The 19,052-nt window shown below is 39.7% G+C and overlaps 2 long non-coding RNA genes and 2 other non-coding genes across 5 annotated transcripts; 2 read left to right on the top strand and 2 right to left on the bottom strand.

Moving 5' to 3' along the window:
- Positions 1-16: 16 nt before the first annotated feature.
- LOC145424308 (uncharacterized) lies at positions 17-8,145 on the bottom strand. Its single transcript, XR_013905338.1, has 3 exons — positions 8,038-8,145; positions 6,216-6,328; positions 17-901 (listed from the first exon to the last, which is right to left on the bottom strand). It is a non-coding gene; the product is annotated as an uncharacterized LOC145424308 (long non-coding RNA).
- On the top strand, positions 3,593-12,977 carry LOC145424309 (uncharacterized). Of its 2 annotated transcripts, XR_013905339.1 has the most exons (3): positions 3,593-3,958; positions 8,602-8,659; positions 8,854-12,977. It is a non-coding gene; the product is annotated as an uncharacterized LOC145424309 (long non-coding RNA). The 2 variants fall into 2 exon arrangements; XR_013905340.1 differs by lacking the exon at positions 8,602-8,659.
- A 2,720-nt stretch (positions 12,978-15,697) lies between these two features.
- LOC145424604 (5S ribosomal RNA) lies at positions 15,698-15,816 on the bottom strand. The gene has a single exon (XR_013905686.1). It is a non-coding gene; the product is annotated as a 5S ribosomal RNA (ribosomal RNA).
- Positions 15,817-16,134: 318 nt separating this feature from the next.
- LOC113017058 (5S ribosomal RNA) lies at positions 16,135-16,253 on the top strand. The gene has a single exon (XR_003271387.1). It is a non-coding gene; the product is annotated as a 5S ribosomal RNA (ribosomal RNA).
- Positions 16,254-19,052: the final 2,799 nt, after the last annotated feature.

Genomic DNA, 19,052 nt, shown 5'->3' with positions numbered 1-19,052 from the left:
TATAAAAACCAACAAACACCAAAAAGTGACATTTATTATATGCTTATCCTGTGATCAGATAAAAAATATTTTATTAGAAGCAAGCTGGATCTAAGAGATTATTTCTACACAGCATCCTACAGTCAGTACAATTAATATGTCGGTATTGGTGGGATGAATATAAAATTCCCTCATCAGAAGGAAATAATAGTTTTATGTTATTTCATGTAACATGTGAAGAAATAGAGGTTGATCACATGTTAAAAAAATGTATATACTTATTGCTAAGACAGACTCAAATAAAAACTTATAATGAAGAAGACGTTTCCAGCGACGTTTAGTTAGAGCTGATGATAAATGTTGCTCTTTTGTTATCTCAGAAATGTAAATTTGTGGGTACAGAAGTAGAGCGCATGGGGATTTTTCCTATAGTTGCATTATTGGATTCAAAGGTCATTTCATCACCACAATAGTGCACAGGTAACTTTCCTTCACATTTGACCACAACTATTCTGTTAGTGAGAAGTGTGCCTTTATACTGACACTTGGGTTTCCTGGCTCCATTGTTCTTTAGGTCACATCTAACAATGCGAAACTTTGCTACACTCTTTGTCGTGCCATTCGTCTGATCATATCTTCCTTGACCGTTACAAATGGCTTTGACCTGTTTGTAATCACTGAGGATGAATGTGTTAACATCCTTACATTTGTTTCGATCAGCATATATTTTCTTTTTTTTCATTTCTGTATCACATTTTTTCACGCTCATCTTGGCATCTACATGCTGTCGTCTAAACTTTTCATAATTTGTTTCATTCAGTCGCTTCTCAATTCGGTTGGGTTGAAGATTGGCTGGTTTTGAGAGTCCAGTAACAAAGGGCAGCACAAGCAGCAAACAGGTAAACATGATCCTCATTGTTTCCTGGAGAGAGAAAAACAGGAACATTTTCCAGATCAAGAATTTAATGCAACAAAAGCGTCATCACTGTAGTGGCAGAAGTAAGTATTTGATCCCCTGCTGAATTTGTAAATTTGTTCCCTTATGAAGAAATGAACAGTCTCTATTTTTTGTGGATGTTTTATTTTACTGGAGAGAGACATGAACACCAACAGAAAAAAAACACAATACATGATTTCTTTTCACTGATTTGCATATAATTGAGTGAAGTAAGTTTTTGATCCTCGACAACCCAACAAGCGTTCTGTGGCATGAACTGAGCCCACTTTGTTTGGAGGAAGAGAAATGCTGAGTGTAACCCACAGAACATCATCCCCACTGTCAAGCACAGAAGTGGAAACATTATACTGTGGGGCTGTTTTTCTGCCAAGGATACAAGACGACTTCACCACACTGAGGCGGCCAGTAGATGGAGCCATGTACTGCAAAATCTTGGACAAGAACCACTTTCTCTCAGGCAAAAGACTGAAGATGTGTCATCGATGGGTCTTCCAGCATGACAATGGCCTAAAACATACCACTGATGCAACAAAGGTGTGGCTAAAGAAGAAGCACAAGGACATGGAGTGGAGCTAAGGCAGTCTCCAAACCTCAGTCCTGAAGAAAATCTGTGGAGGGAGCTGAAGCTTAAAGTTACCAAACAGCAGCAAAGAAATCTAAAGAATTTAGAGAGTTTGTGGAAGGAGGAGTGGAAAAAAATCCCTCCTGAGATGTGAGCAAACCCAGTGACCAACTACAAGAAACATATTACCGCAGTGCTAGGCAATAAAGGTTTCTCCACCAAGTACTAAGTTGTGTTTGAGATCAAATACTTACTTCACTCAGTGACATATAAATCAATTCATTTATTTTAGCAAATAAATTTTTTATTCAATTTTGGTTGATATTCTGTCTCATTACATCAAAATGAAAATACTTAAAAAAAAAATTAGAGACTGATTATTTAATATAAGTGAACAAACTTACAAACTCAGCAGAGGATCAAATGATTATTTCCCCCCAGATAATAGCTTCTTTTTATGACCATCTTTTCTCTTTTTTGTCTTTTTGAAAAGTTGCTGGCCAACAAAGTTTTATTCATTTATTAAAAAAATAAATAAATAAAAAATAATAATAATAAAAAAGTTTTATTCATAGATGTTTTTTGCATTAGATAAATTTGCAAACTGAACTCCACGCTTCCAGAACCTCTCAGTTTGTTCTTGTTTCTTTATTGACTTATATAGAAACCCACATAAGTTTGTTTAACTTATGTAACAAATGAATAAAGCAACTAAATTTACAGTTTTTTCTGAATGCTTAAACCCTAACTGTGATTCCTGTAGCACAATCTCTAAAACTATTCAGACTTATAGCAAAACCACTCACTGAGTTTGCAAAACTAAAAGCACAAAAACTGCTTTGCACTCAGTTTGCAATTTTGTAACACACACTTTGCAAAACTGTAGGCACAATTCACTGCACAACACTCAATTACCAAATTTCCAACACACTCCTAGCAAAAGTATACACATGTATGGCTATCATTAACACTAACTTGCCAACTGTCTGGCACACTTTCACATGTGAAAACTTTTTTAGATAATTAGTTCACTTTGCAATCAGCCTAAGCACTATGATACAGGTAAGCTGTGTGTGCGGAGTACAATGGAGGGAGCAGAAAGAGTGAGAAGTAGAGGAGGCCGAGGAAGAGGACGTGGAGGTGAAGAAGTAGGATGAAGAGGACGACAAGGACAAGGAGGAGCAAGAGGAAGATGAGGAGGGGGGAGAGGAAGATGAGGAGGGGGGAGAGGAAGATGAGGAGGGGGGGAGAGGAAGGGTAGGAAGAGTAAGAAATAGAATTACTGATGACATCAGAGCTACAATAGTGGACCATGTAATCAACCGTGGAATGACCCTGAGGGTAGCTGGCCAACGGGTCCAGCCTAACTCGAGCCGCTACACTGTAGCAAGCACCATAAGGACATCTTGAAATGAGAATCGGTTAGTACAGTCACTTCGCACAAAGATTTGTAGCACTGCCATATGCCAATGAGAAACACACCAATACCATTGATGTAAAAATACTGAAATTGTTACTTTACAGAATTGCTAGATGACCAGATGCTGGGGCAGAGGAAGCATGTTCACTGCAGACCAAGTAACCCATATAGTCATTATGGCGATTGCAAATAATCCTATACTTGGAAATAAACACTTGTGTTTGTTTTGATGTGTTTGAATAAACAGCAGTACTTGAAGTTTGGATCCCTCTATGCTTATGGATCTATGACAGAAGTATGAGCTCAAACTGACATAGCCTACCTTGTGCACAGAGAAAGCAAAAGCCAGATGTGTTTTGTATTCATACCATCAGTGTGCAGTTGGCGCATTGTGTGCTTAGTAGATGATGGCTTGTGTGTACTGTTTGATACGGAAACACCATTTTTACGAAGGTGTGAAGAGTTAATCTAGCTGTGTTTGCTTTTGCAAGAGAACTACAATGTTTTGATGATTGGGTGACAGGTTTTCTTATTTGTGTGTAGTTTTGCAAAATTAGCCAATAGTTACAAAAAATGTGCTTAAGCAATCAGAAAAAACTGTAAGTAAAAGGATAATTTTAGTATTTCTGATCCATTCTTTACAGAATTTTTTCAAATCATTTTCAAACATTCAGATTTGTCTTTTATTTTCTTGTTAAACCTCGTAAACGGTGAACTAAAAACCCTGGAATATGGTTTGAAACGTTGATATTTTAGTCTGAAAAGGAGCATGTTTCGCTTTCTGGAAGCGTTTATGTTGAAACTGGAGCACTAATCAGTACTTCTCCACACCTGTGGTGCACGCGCTGCGCAGACCCCGTCGGGTATGCGCTGCAGAGCATGCGCGCCAGAGGAGGGGGCTGACTTACTTGAGCAGGAAGCGCGGACTGAGAGACAAGTCGAAAAGAAAAGACGGAAGATCGCTGATGAGGAAAAGCAGAAAGAAATAATTTAACTGAGCTTGAAATGAAACAAGAGCTAGCGAATCTCTGCTGGACAGGTAATTACCGCTGTTTGGTTTAATATTCTATTTTAAACAGTGTAACTATGAACTAAGACGAATACGGATCATATATTTTCATACAGTTATGTTCCAGGTTGATGTTTGCGTGTCTTCACTGTAAAGACCGCAGGTTATTGGAGAGTGCCTGAAAGGAATATATGCGCCAAGGATCATTTAAAAAATAATAATTAAAGTAAATGAAACTAACTAAAAACATGTGTCATTACTTTCTTATTCCTTTTAATGATGACTTTTAAAATCATTAAATGATAAAATAAAATAAAAATAAAAAATCAATATCAATATAACAGCTTCCAAAAATTCAATATCAAAACCAGTCTAATTTTTACTTTAGTAAATATTTTGAAACTTTTCAGAGAGGCACGGAGGACATGTTGAACAATAATATTGTGTAATTTTTTTAAAAGTATTACTTGATTTTTTTAAAACAGGAAATTGTAATCATTTACATACATTTGGTAGCATGTAGACATTATGAAGGGGCTGCTTTACCTAATAATTTTTTACATTCACAAGATTAAACTTGACTTTTTTCACGAAGACACAAATAAAATTGTGGAGTTTGCTGGTAAGACCTTATAATCTTAGAAATATTTGAATATGCCTGCATAGCAGCTCATTTGGGGTGATCGTGGCTCAAGAGTTGGGAGTTCGCCTTGTAATCTGAAAGTTGCCGGTTCGAGCCCCGGCTCGGACAGTCTCGGTTGTTGTGTCCTTGGGCAAGACACTTCACCTACTGGTGTTGGCTAGAAGGGTCGATGGCGCGATATGGCAGCCTCGCTTCTGTCAGTCTGCCCCAAGGCAGCTGTGGCTACAACTGTAGCTGCCTCCACCAGTGTGTGAATGACTGGGTGTGTAAAGCGCTTTGGGGTCCCTAGGGGGGACTAGTAAAAGCGCTATACAAATACAGGCCATTTACCATGTGACAGAAGTTTTTATGTAAAGTAGTGGAAATTAACAACAAGTCATTTAAATAAATTTGATGATTTTTTTAACTCTCAGTTGATGAGTTCATGAGTAGGGCAGGGTATCGTCACTGATTTCTAGAATCGATTCGCTTCCAATTCACAAGGTACCGAATCAGTTCGATCCACGATTCGATTCGATTTGAATCTGGGAAATTTGGACAGTCAGAAATATTATAATTCAGATCAGTACAGTACATTTTATTGTATCTATAAAAAGGAAGCTGACACACACAAGACGTTATCAGAGGTGTGAGCGTCACAGCAGATGCCTTTGTGTCAAAGTAGCTGAAGATAAAACACAGAAAAACATGAAGGTGGTTTTACTGTTCTGGGATTTTATAAAAATATTCTGCAGTACATCAAAAATGAAAGAAAACCATTAATCAACATATGAACGTTACCTCTGACATTACCGCGGTTTTATTAGAGACACGGCTAAGCGTTTTGCATTTTGCATAATTTTAAAAAGTTTACATTTGTTTAGTATTGAACGGCAGAAATTGGGTTTTCTTTTCGGAAGTAAGTAAAACAGCAGCTGACAGCCTGTAAACAACGGTAGACTTCTGTGTAACAAGCAAGACAACAGACAGACAGAGAGAGAGAGCTGTGCATCGTGGTGGAAGCAAAACAGCAAAAGTCAGAGTGAATTCATGACGATGTTTATGTGAAGCGTAGTTTGCTGCTTCGTTTGCTGCTGGTTCAGTCAATGTTGTTTGGAGAGAGATAAAACTAACAGCTTTATGATCAGCGCAAAAAGGGCGTGAACACAAAGCGCGGACCCGCCGACAAATCAGAATCAGCGAGCTGTCGGCTTTCAGCCCCGACTGTGAGAAAGGCGACATCTAACTGATTCTGATCCGCGCTCCGCGCTGTGTGTTTACATCTTTGTGCAGAATCCGTGTTCCTGCTCTCATTTACTGTCTTAGCTGTTTGGTGGTTGTTGAAAGTTTGTGATCTTTCACCAGAGATTCTGGCATTTTGGGCAAAATAAATTTATATTAAAAAAAATCAATTCAGGATTTTAATGGATTGATTTCACGTTATCCAAGCCAGAATCGATTTTAATCGATAAATCGATTATAAAAACCCACCCCTATTCATGAGGTGTATCTAAAGACAACTTCTCTACTTGCATCCACACATTGAACCTTACAGAGGGAAACGGTCATTGCACTCAGTCATGACAACATTCTTGCTAAATATAATTGTTTATATTATAAAGATATGAAACTTTTAAGCAAACTTTTCCAACTGAGGACACTTACCGTACTTTTTGCTTTACTGATCAGTGGTTGGTTGATTAACCTGCAGGAGTTCAGGCACGAGTCAGTCGTCTGGAACAGCGGGTGGTGAAGATGTCTTCAGTAAATGAAATGCTCTAAAGGGGGAATTAAAATTGAACATTATTTGAACATAAATAAAAAAAGATAGGCCTCTGCCTGTGCATGCACATTTCTTATGCACGATATTAGGGCTGAACGATTATGGAAAATAATCTAATTGCGATTTTTTGCCCCAATATTGCGATTGCGATGCGATATGCGATTATTTTTTAAGGTCTTTGTCTTCTGTATTATTAAACAAAGACAAGCAATACATCATATAGTATGGCCAATACTATATTACATTAATTTTAAACTGTTCTTTCCTGGAAGACAGACCTCTGTTATGATGACATGAGGTGATGCATGAATTGATGACTGACATTTTTATTTAACTTCTTCAATCACAACAGTATATTTGAACATACACAATAGTTTATTTTTAGCTTACAAACATCTGAGCATAAAGTGCTGACAAGGAACCCTGGTGTAAACATTAAAATGAAAGTCAGTACAATGTGCAGATTGCAGAAATATACATAAAAAAAATCAGTGGCTTTACCACACTCAGTTTTTCGACATCTGTGAACTACTAGACAGTCATTCAATTAAAAAATAATATTAAATAAATAAAACTAATAAATAAAAAATACACACATCTTACTGATCTCTGCAGTCAGTAACATTACACATAAAGTGCAAACATAATAGCAATTGTATAAACACACACACAAACACGCCTTTAAACTTTAAAGGCGTGAAATTGGACGGTCTAGTTCTGATTAGCGTCACCGCTGTCTCGGTGGAGTTTAATAAACTCGGCCGTCTGCTTCTTGCTATCTAAAATATAACCAGACACTGGTGTAAATTCTCGACTGTCTCATACTTCTGTTTAATAAGTTTTCTGTTTGACGTTTAGTCAGCTGTGTGAAAACCAAGGAGGAACCCACCCGGGGGATTAATAAAGTTTTATTTTATCTAATCTAATAACTTTAATCTCAGCCAAACCGATTTACTCACGAACAAACAAAACACTGAAAAAAGCCCAACAATAACATTTTTAGGTTGTCTAAGTGACTTATATATTACATTTAACCCGAGCAGCGAAACTCCGCGATGATCTGAAAATGATGTGCCGGGAGTTGTGCCGTTCTCGGCCGCATCAGTGACCCTCGAGCTCCCGGCTAGCTGTCGAGCTGGTGGGTAGCAGACGCCTCTGAAAACGTCGAAGCACTTTTGCAAATATGGGATATCTTGATAAACCGAGCAGATATTTGATGTTTACACAACTACTTTCTCGCCTGAAAATATGTTAAAAGTTTATTTTGTGACCCAGAAAGATTAGTATGAGTAATTTTAAAACTTAGTAGCGGCCGCCATTGCTGGAAACTGGAGTTTGGCTGGGCCGCGCTATGAATTCTGGGATATGGTAGTAATTTGGACAGCCTTCGGCGAGTCGCTGTGACGTAATCGGTCTACAAATGCGGCCTCAGGAGGATGCAGCCCATGAATTTGGACATGTCCAGAGTATAATCGCAGCCTTTGCGGTTAGAAAATTGCACTTGATCATGTCGCGATATTATCGCAAATGCGATATATCGTTCAGCCCTACACGATATTCATGGTCACAGAACCCAGATGATGCATGTTTTAAAGCCCATATCTGGTTAGTGAATGTGAGTATAAGTGTGGCAGGAGATCGAGTTATTCAAAATAAACATGCTGTCTATAAAAGATTTTAAATATACAAATAAAAAGTTCTTACCAAACGAGGAGTCAAGATGAGCAGAGACCAGGTCTAGTGCAGCTCAGCTGTTGTTAAATTCTACCCGAGCAGGTTGGAGCTCATTTGTGTCACAGACAAGTAAAACTTTGGGGGCTTCAGCTTTTAAACATTTCAGCAGCCCCACCTTAAATTAACTAGCATCAGTGTCTACATCACCAGCCCACCAGTTAGCACTGCTCTGTTTGTGGTTCAGAACATGCTGCAAACATGATGTGAGGACCAGTGACCACAGCTGCAGATGCAGGTTGTCTTTCATAGCTCGCGTTACAACAATTGCAGCTATTTTTTTTTTTCAATTCAATAAACCACATGTTTTAAAAATAAGTAAATAAAAAAATATTGACATTTGTGAAAAAAGTGCAGAAACGGCCTTTTGGCTTAGTTTTTGTTAAGTAAATAATGGCACGGTGTAATATATCACGTGTTGTTATTCCCCTGATGTTGTATACACCTAATTTTAAAGTGGGCACTAAGACTCTATTGTAGAGTCTGACAGCAGCTGGAAAGATATCTGAAATTTCTCCTCGCACACTGTTGTTGCAGCAGCGTGTCACTGTAGGAGCTGCTCAGTGCTGCTAGGATGACCTGCATGTGGTGGGAGGTGGGTTTTTGTTTTATTTTTAATATCCTGTCCTATCTGCCAGCTTTTGCAATCAGAATTGTGACCTGAATGCATTGTGGTGCAGAACACATTTTGCTTTTGCAAGATCAGCTACTTAGAATCTCTATAGGCTCCTCTTGTTCATGTGACTATGTTATCTGTTTATTTATTCATTTCTATTTGTGTTATTTCAGTTATTACACTGGTATAGTATGACTATGTCACCTGCAGCCTCCAGCAGTACCAGTTACCTGAGACCACACATCTCAGCGACGTGTGCGTGCCCATCCCAGCAGGGGAAAGAGGGAAGCTCCAGCTGTCCCAGCAGAACACACCATAAAAGATGATTGATGTCACCCCAGAGTCATAGACGGTCTTCAGAAACTCCAAAACAATTGAATCTAGGCTTCTAGGTGTCCATCAGGTGTGATGTCAGAGCCACCAGCCTGCAGCTGTTGTTCATTTACATCTGCCTAATTTATCATTTATCCTCAGCACACTTTTCAGTTCCCTTGCCTGAAACTGGACAACATGTAAAGTCTAAATTCAAACAAAGGTTGGGGAAACCTGCACTGAGCTGAGACAGAAGAAGTCTGAAGTCGAACTCGGATGAGTGACAGAGCGTTCCTGCTACTGAAAACTCTACGTCCAGATGAACAAAATGAACTTTTCGGGGCAGGTCCCCAGATGTTTTCTCTTCTCAGAATCCTCTTCACAGATCATATCTCTTTTATCTGACATACAGTCATGTGGAAAAGAGTGTTTTCATAGGAATCTATAGAGTACTCTGAAAAACTAAGCACTGTACATGAGTGAGTAGCTTGTAGAGCCACCTTTTAGCAGCAGTAGTGTCACCAAATTGTTTCTGTATGACTCTTAGTCTGTCACACGGTTGTGCAGGACTTTTGGCTGACGTTTCTTTACATCGTTTCGTCAGTTCATTGAGGTTTGTGGTATTTGTTTATGTAAAGCTCTCTTAAGTTCCCAGCACTGTTTTTCAGGTTGAGTTGTGGACTGTGACCTGGTCATTGCAACACCTTGATTCTGTTGTAGCTCTGCTAATTTGCTTGGGATCTTTGTCCTGCTGCATTACCAAAACTCAGTTTTGACTGTAGACTACTTGGTATACAAGGGACTTCATGGAAAACTCAATGACTGCAAGGGCCCAGGTTCTGTAGCTGCAAGACAAGCTCAAATCATCACCCCTTCACCACCATGCTAACAGCTGGTATGCGGTGTTTGTGCTGTTATGCTTTGCAAATTTGCTACTAAACTTGCAGCCATGCTGTCATGCTGTTTTTAGAGAGCAGAGACTGTCTCCTTGCAACCCTTCCAAACAAGCCACACTTATTCAAACTTTTTCTAATTGTCATGGCCTTTAACATTTAACTTGCTAACTGAGGCCTGTAGAGTCTGAGATGTAGCTTCTGGATTTTTGAGCTTTTTCTGAGAACTGCACAGTTTGACCCTGGGGTGAATTTTCTGGGTCATCCGTTCCTGGGAACATTTATGACATTGTGTTAACAAACACCTGAATACTCCAGACCAGCAAACTGACAAAATGTTTGCTTTTATAGAGCTGCTCACATATGCTGATGAGCAATTATTCAAATGCAGTCTGGTGTGGTATTCATATTTAAAGTGAATAATCAGAATCAGATTACTTTAATAATCCCTAAGGAAATTATGTGGATTACAGTTGCTCCAAGTGTGTGTGTGTGTGTGTGTGTGTGTGTGTCTATCTGTCTATCTATCTATCTATCTATCTATCTATCTATCTATCTATCTATCTATCTATCTATCTATCTATCTATCTATACACACGAATCACACAATCACAAATATCAAGAGGTGAGGGGAAATGTGTGTGACTGACATTTACAGTTATTCTCAGTCGCTTTGGTGCGTTTCTCAGAACACCATTAACATTTGCACAGCAGTTAGTGCATTTCCCAAAACAATTAGTGCAAACTGCAAAACCTAGTGGATAGCCTGCAAAAGCACGTCACATGCACAGAATTGATTATCCATACCTCAAAAGCAAGTATCCATGTCAATGAAACTGTCAGTGCCATCAAAATGAAAAGTCTTGACACCATCTTTATGAACAAGATAGTCAAATGGCATTGTCATGTTTCCACTATGACAGTTTATAATTTCAGTGTTTCCCATTGCAAAAACAATTGGTGACACCTGAAAATGCTGACGACAGCACTATGGCCTACCTGTACAGCCATCTGAAATGTGCAGTAAAGTCACTGTAGATGTTATGGGAGTCTTGGGAGTAACTGAGACACTGAATACGTACGTTTCACATTTCCATTGTGTAGAAGTGTTTGTAATCCTACAGAATTGTGCAAAAGAAAAATATGCTACAGTCACTTGTTCACTGTAGAATACATGTAAACATAAAATCACCCATTTGGTAGAGCTGTGCACTAATGTGAACAATAAACAGCACATGTAACAGTACAGTAAATCATTCTGGCACATCCAGACGTTCCTGTCTGTCTGGCCACATATTTTCATCTACATCACAACAGATGTTATCCCTCGCAATGCAGCGAGGAAAGTATCTCCTGGAGTGGCGAATCCATCCTCTGCAGGACCCTGCTGTGATGTCGTCACATGCTGCATCCATGGCTGCTAGCAGGGCCATTTGCTCATGTGGATTTAATTTTTCTTGAGTACTCTGTCAATTGTTGAAATTGGAACAGATTCAATATTGCCAAATACCGTGTAATTCTCTATGACAGCGCTTTGTATGTCTCTCAGCTTTATTGCATTGTTTGCGATGACCATTGCACAAATGGCTTCTTCTTGCTGTGGGGTAAAAAGGGGCCCTCTTCCGCCTCCGCGAGGTTGTATTACAATCCTATGTGGTGCAGAGTGAACTTTTTGTGAAATTGCAAATACAGTACAGTAACATGTGATGTGTCTGAGATGGCACAGTACAGTACAGTGTATTTCTGTTTGCATACCTGTTTTCCCTACGGAATGTTTGAATGATTGAACTGACAGTAGTTCTTCCAATATTGGGTTGCACCCTTCGACCAGCCTCCTCCATGGTGAGGCCGTGATTGACAACATGGTCCACAATTGTAGCCCTTATTTCATTAGGAATCCGCCTATATCTGCCTCTTCTCCCTCTTCCCCTTCCCCTTCCTCCCCGCATCCTCACCCCTCTTCCACGTTGCTGACATTCCATTTTGTGTCACAGAAGTGTAGAAATGGTACACACTAGCTCCTGCGCAGTTTATATATGCTTGCCAATTGGGGATTCACAGGATTCATCCATTATTGACAGTGAACAAGTTGTTTGTCATTGGTTACAACTAAACTTTCACACGCCTCCTCATGAGTGACAGCTGTAATTCACCCGAGATCAATTGTTCAATTTCGGAGACATTTCCAGGAACAATGATACAGGAAGGTATAGGATTTGCTTGACAGATGGCCAATATTTGGCATGTGATAACTAGTTCAACAATTTTGTGTGTGATGACTCAAGCAATGGATGTATGACTATTCGTTTTATTGGGAACGACTATTCAGCATCCATAGGTATGATTACTTTTGACTGACATGACATAAGCAAATGGAAATGTCAGAAAGCAGCAGGGAAATGTATGGAAGCAACTGATTCATGTCCAAAATCATTTGCAGTTTGTTCAGAGAGAGGAGAAATTGCTACTATGATGTGCACAAATGACTGAGTGTTGTGGAGGTTGAACTAATAGTTATGAGAATTTCAATTCTGATCTGAGAAACGCACCAAAGCGACTGAGAAAAACTGTAACTCTAACTTGTGAATTATGTCATTTGTTATTTTACTGTAGAACATGTGCCAGCGGGTATAACTGTATTAGATGGAGGAGTTGTGCAGGGAGATGGCCACGGGCAGGAATGATTTCCTGTGTTGTTCAGTGGTGCATTTGGGTAATCTCAGTCTCTCATTGAATGATCTTCTTTTCTTGGACGACATCTGCCTCTCAGACACCCTGAAGGAGTCCATCTCCATCTCCACTCATTACTGGCCTTGCGGATCAGTTTGAGTCTGTTGGCACCTGTGACCGTCAACCTGTTGCCCCAGCATGCAACAGCATAGAGGATGGCACTGGCCACAACAGATTTGGAAAAAATCCTGAGCATTGTCCTCAGAAAATAGAGACGACTCTGGCCCTTCCTGTAGAGTGAAGCTGTGTTCTTAACCCAGTCCAGTTTATTATGCATGTATACTCCAAGTCCAGTTAAAAGCATCAGCAACTTAAACATAGTTTTGAAATATACAATTTATATTTTTCAATTCATATTAAAATTGACTGATTAAAAACGTTTTTATAGAGATTAAAAAACATTCCTGCTTAGATTTAGTCCCAATGAAATGATGACTGTAAAGTTTTAAAAGTGAAATATATAAAGGTAAACTCAAAAGTTGTCAAAAACAGCCATTTATAACCTTGACTTCTGTCACGGAGGAGCAGGGAGGACTCGGCGCAGACTGAAGTCTCAGAAAAACAGGTTTATTTACACACTCCAGGTGCACTATATACAGGTGAGGGAGAAGGGGGCCAGGGTTCCCAGGGGTGCAGAGCGGGGTCGGGAAAAGCGTCCAGAGTCTCCAAACCAAAACACGAGAAATCTGCATACAGAGAACAAGGGTTAGCACGGAACTTTTACGGACAGAGCTCAAAACTGGCTGAGGCTAAAGTAGCACTGACGAGCGTTATTCAATAGTCCAGCGGCGAGGTGCTCTCAGTCACTGCCTTAAGTAGCGGGAGCAAACAGGGTGAGGAGCCACAGGTGATTGCCTACAGGTGGTGGAGGCCGGGAGCTCACAATGAGCTCCGCCCAGGCAGCGAGCAGAGAGAGAGGAGAGAGAGAAAAGACAAAACATAACATGTAGCCACACAGGGCCAGCCGAGCAGGCACGGGGACCGTGACAACTTCAGAGTTTTACATGACACAAAGTGTTACATTATAACATGTAGTTAGTGTGATAACATCTAGAGTTATTGCATTCATAGAAGTTTCTTCTGCTCTCAGAACAGATTCAGTTGTTCACAGTTTCGGGTCACGGTGCATTACCAGGCTGCAAACACTCACAAGGTGTTGAGTTGTGGTCACGAAAAGAACAAAGTGTTTAAAGACAAGTCTCTGATGCAGTGTCATCAGACTGTTGACAAACCCTCAGTCTAACCACAGTGTGACAGCAGGCCTTTGCTGAAAGTCACGTTTTGCATTGCTTCTCATGAAATGTTTTCTGCTCTTTATTTCACTTGACTTGAATATATTTACTTGAACAAACCTCTGATGTGTAAATCAGATCCAACTGAATGTCATCAGAACATATAATAATTTTTTTTCTTTTGGTAATAAGTCAAGTTTTCCATCTCAGGGGGTCAGTTTCTATGTTGGATTGTAAACTCACTTTAGTGCGGTAGTCCTCCTCCTTCATTATTCATCCATGATCACTGATGAGAAGTTAATAGGCATTAGCCATGTCAATTTAAGACATTGTACAACCTCATATTAAAAGATTTTAATGTGTATACTTTTTAATATTTCACCATGAGATCAAAGCCCATCTCTGACAACAACGAGACGGCCTACCTGAAGGAGATTAGGAATCTGGAGAACTGGTGCCAGAGGAACAGCCTCCTTCAGTAAGACAAAGGAGCTGATAGTGGACTTCAGCACTAAGCAGGAGAGGAACTACCAGACCCCCGTCATCAACGACTGCCCAGTGGAGAGAGTGGACAGCTTCAAATACCTCAGAGTTCACATCACGCGGGACCTGTCATGGTCCTGTCACATCAACACCGTGGTGAAAAAGGCCCGTCAGCGTCTCTACCACCTCAGACGCTTGAGAGACTTCCAACTGCCCTCCAAGGTGCTCAGGAACTTTTACTCGTGCACCATAGAGAGCATCCTGGCGGGAAACATCTTAACCTGGTTCGGGAACAGCACCATGCAGGACAGACGAGCTCTACAGAGGGTTGTGCGGTCAGCTGAGCGCACCATCCGCTCCGAGCTCCCTGACCTGCACTCAATCTACAGCAGGCGGTGCTGGACCAAGGCCAACAACAGACTGTTCTCTCTGTTGAGGTCAGGAAAGCGATTCCGCTCCCTGAAGACCAACACAGAGAGACTGAGGAGGAGCTTCTTCCCGCAGGCGATACGGTCTCTCAATCACACCACCACACAGTACTGACCCACACATATGGTTCTTACACACACACTGGACATTCTGGACATTGTTTTCACTTCATCACTTAAATCACTTTAAGCATATTTGCTCTGCACAAGACATAATGTGGATTGCACAACACTGGACATTATATTTCTTCATTTCCATACATTTTCATATTTATTTCCTATCTTATTCATAGCCTTTTCTTTTTTCTTTAGGTCACGAGCAGTTGTGTAAGCATTTCACTGCATATCGTACTGTGTATGACTGTGTATGCGACATATAAAATTTGAATTTGAATTTAATGGGATGTTGAAGCTCTTCTAAATCCTCACCAGGTTTTGCTCAAATGCTACTGATATAAACTCACAATATATCGGCAGTAAATAATAGAGAGGAGAAAGGAGGAAACAAAAGCCAATTATAAAGTTAATAGGGCTGCTTGGAGCCATATCAACAGTTTAAATGATAAAGTTACAGATATCAGGGGGAGAAAATAAAACAACAGCTGTGGCTCATCAATAAGGCTCTGCAAAATAGAAAACAGGAGGGAGACTGATATTTACTGTGAGTAAATATCAGTCTCCCTCCTGTTTTGAAACCTAAAGTTAGGAAATAATAATGATGCTCTCTGACATCCACAAAATGTCAGACACTTGACACAGAGCTAAACCTCTGCTGGAAAATACACACCAGAAAAGTAGATAGAGTGAGATGATTATCAACTTTTGCACAAAAGCGAAATGCCTTATTTTTATAAGCATTTTAATGAAGTTTTTTTTTCTGGTTCTGTTTTCTGTGAGTGACCAGCAGCGCCCTCTGCAGTTTGTGTGTGTAAGTGCAAAAGCTTACAGCACCTGGTATTCCCAGGCGGTCTCCCATCCAAGTACTGACCAGGCCCGACCCTGCTTAGCTTCCGAGATCAGACGAGATCGGGCGTGTTCAGGGTGGTATGGCCGTAAGCGAAAGCTTTGCTATATAAAGGGCATTTTATAAGTGGCAAGTGTCTCACAGTTTGATATATATTATTGTGCCAAGCTTTATATGTTACAGCGAAAGCATGCAGCTATTTGTTGTTAACTGCAGCTTCAACACTGAGCTGCAGAAATACTTTTCCCACAGTAACATCTCCATAATAACATATGTTAGATTATTATAGAACCGTGTGTTTTGTAATTCTAACATTTTTGTCGTTTGGAGACTTTAACTTCTATATAGAAGAGAAAACGTGTGCATGTGTCATCACAGCTGTTTAAAAAGGCTGTTTCTGTGCTCTTCTCTCGCTTACGGCCATACCACCCTGAACACGCCCGATCTCGTCTGATCTCGGAAGCTAAGCAGGGTCGGGCCTGGTCAGTACTTGGATGGGAGACCGCCTGGGAATACCAGGTGCTGTAAGCTTTTGCACTCCTACACACAAACTGCAGAGGGCGCTAAAACTGTCACTACTCCTTCCTGTAGTCTCTAGCTTCCTCCTGCTTTCCTTGAAGCACAAAAGCGCCTCAATGATCATTTCCTACATGCTAATCAAGGAATATTTAAGGAATATTTCCTTTTCACAGTAACTACTATAAAACCCAGAGCAGCACCTCACTGTCAATAACAGATTAAACGCACAAATCACAGTACTACTGCAGAGTATAACATGGAGACAAGTAAGAGAGAAAAAACAACAACAAGATGTGACATGTTGAATTTAATATATTTATAAAAAGCAGAAACAGTTTTGGTTTATAGTTTACAGAATTTTACAGGAAAAAACAACACTGCGTCATATTCATATAAATGCACCGATCTGACAGACTTGCACAGGTACAAAGCTTTTGGCTGTCATATTTTCCTTTTTTTAAAAACGGCATCTTGAAATATAAAAATGTGCTCGACAGTCCTGCTACTTTAACCACAAATCATTTCCTGAAACTCGGGAAAGTGTCCCTGTGGCTGAAAATCACACATCTTCATCATATTTGGAGGAAGCGGCTTGCAGCTCTGGTCGGTAAGATGTTTCCCTGGAGGAGAGAGAAGGACATTTGAGAGATTGATGACTCACAAGAGTCTAATCACATCAGTGCAACCAGTGGCTACTTGTATTAGTTTATTAATTAGAGATGAACCGATCTGATATTACGTATCGGTCTGATACTGACGTAAATTACTGGATCGGATATCAGAAAGAAATTTTTAAAAAATGTAATCCGATCCATTAAATATCAAAAAAGCACCTGACAAAACTTGCAACATGGCATAACTCGGCTCATAACCGTAGCACGTCCGAGCAGTGTGCTCATGTGATAGAGCAGCTGTGTGTATTTGTAGCCTCGCTACCAAACCAGCATTTCATCTCCGTGGAAGTGATCCCAGAGAGAAGTAAAGCAAATGTGTAAGTTCATCTCTGAATGTTTGTAAAGCATTCCCACGTTAAGCTTAACAACCGATATATGGAGCGACTGCCTCTTCTCTCTCCCTCCCTCTCCTGCTGCTACTTCACTCATGAAACTGATCAATGATCAGCTGATCGGCTTTTCTGTCGCCAGTCCGTCTCTCTTGTTTGTTTTTGGCCCACTTTCCACCAGAAAGAGGAAACCAGCAGCTGAACAACAGCAGCACGTTTAAGCTTGATAAGCTGTTGTTAGAATTTATTTAATATTACTTTCTACACCAGGAGCTGACAGCTGGTAACTGTGCAGGGGCAGATCTAGCAAAGTTTAGCCAGGGGGGCCGATAGGACATTAACAGGGAAAAAAGGGGGGGGGGCACAGAGACATACTTTTCTTTTATTTAAAATGTCTCGCTTTTAATAAATAATCTGATGTAAAATGTATAGAAGTCCATTACTGTATATAGTAACTATTAAGTCTAATATACCCTAGTAAGCTGTAGTACTTTTTCCTTTTGGAACCATCTGTGCAGTCTGCAGTTCTGTTGAAGAAAGATGTTGAATCTATTTAATTATTGTGGAAAAATAATTGATTTCTGTGCATTGTATTTCACACTGCATCAAATCAAAGTTGATTACGTCGATTAAGCATCATGAAGTGGAGGGTGATTCCCTGGTTTTTTTTTTTTGGGGGGGGGGGGGGGGAGGGGGGGCGGGGTTTGCTGGGAGTTTTAGAACCCTATTAGTTGCTTACTCTTTAAAATACCAGAATAGGGAGGATGGAGTAGTTTTAAGTTTATTAGATTGATCAGTATTGTTGAACTATGAAATATTTTGGGTGCAGTGTATTTTTTGCATACAGGTATAACAGAATAACTTTAGTGTTTCTTTGTTTTTTTTTAACTTGAGTATTAACTTATACAAAAGCAGCAAGATATTAAAAAAACAGTTTTATTGATTAAAAACACACTATATCGGATTCATATCGGTATCTGCAGATATCCAAATTTATGATATCGGTATCAGACATAAAAAAGTAGTATCGTGCCATCTCTAGTTTGTATACTTTCTGCCCAGTTTGACCCATTTAGCAGAAGTCTGCCTGTTTAAGGCTCTGATATCTATTCTGTATGACTTAAAGCAGTTATGACATGGTCTGATTTTCTCACCCAATAAAGGAATATTTTATATATGAGTCTACTCTTCATTCTATCAGACACAGTTATCACAGCTCGTACATTTTGTTTTTACATATATGTAAGCACTGAGTCAAATTTAGTAATGCCAACATATTAAAAGAACAATATTTGTCTCTTATATATATAATACATCTATATATATACACTGTTAAAGATACTTGTCTTTGAGTGAAGATTTAAGGTGATAGGAAATATAAATAACTGCAACTTGAATCTTTGACCCCGAGTTCAAGTTTAATGCTGTAATAACTAATAATGATTAATATAATAACTATAATATTGGCCATATTATATTTACATTACCAAAGTGAGTTGACTTTAGTCCAGAGGTAGGCAACTCCAGGCCTCGGGTTGGCATCTAGACAAATGCGATTGCATTTGTCCCTAACCATCAGGAACCCTCACGTTATTTTTTATGGAGTGGAAAAAAGTTAGCATTTATCCTTCAGCTTCACTGTGTTCATGTTATGCTAACATAGTTGTGTCACTAGCGATCAGGTAGCACATCATTATATACCAGCTAGCCCAACTTCAGTACCAAGAGTCACTGTTGTTGTTTTTTTTCTGTCTTCGTTTATGTTGGAAGTGATAGCAGAGCTGTACGTTAGAATTTTTTCAGAAATC

The sequence above is a fragment of the Astatotilapia calliptera genome, chromosome 23 (assembly GCF_964374335.1).
Source record: "Astatotilapia calliptera chromosome 23, fAstCal68.1, whole genome shotgun sequence".
In the NCBI taxonomy this organism is placed as follows: Eukaryota; Metazoa; Chordata; class Actinopteri; order Cichliformes; family Cichlidae; genus Astatotilapia; species Astatotilapia calliptera.
Note: the sequence above shows the minus strand (reverse complement) of the source record. Positions and strands in the feature narration are given on the sequence as shown.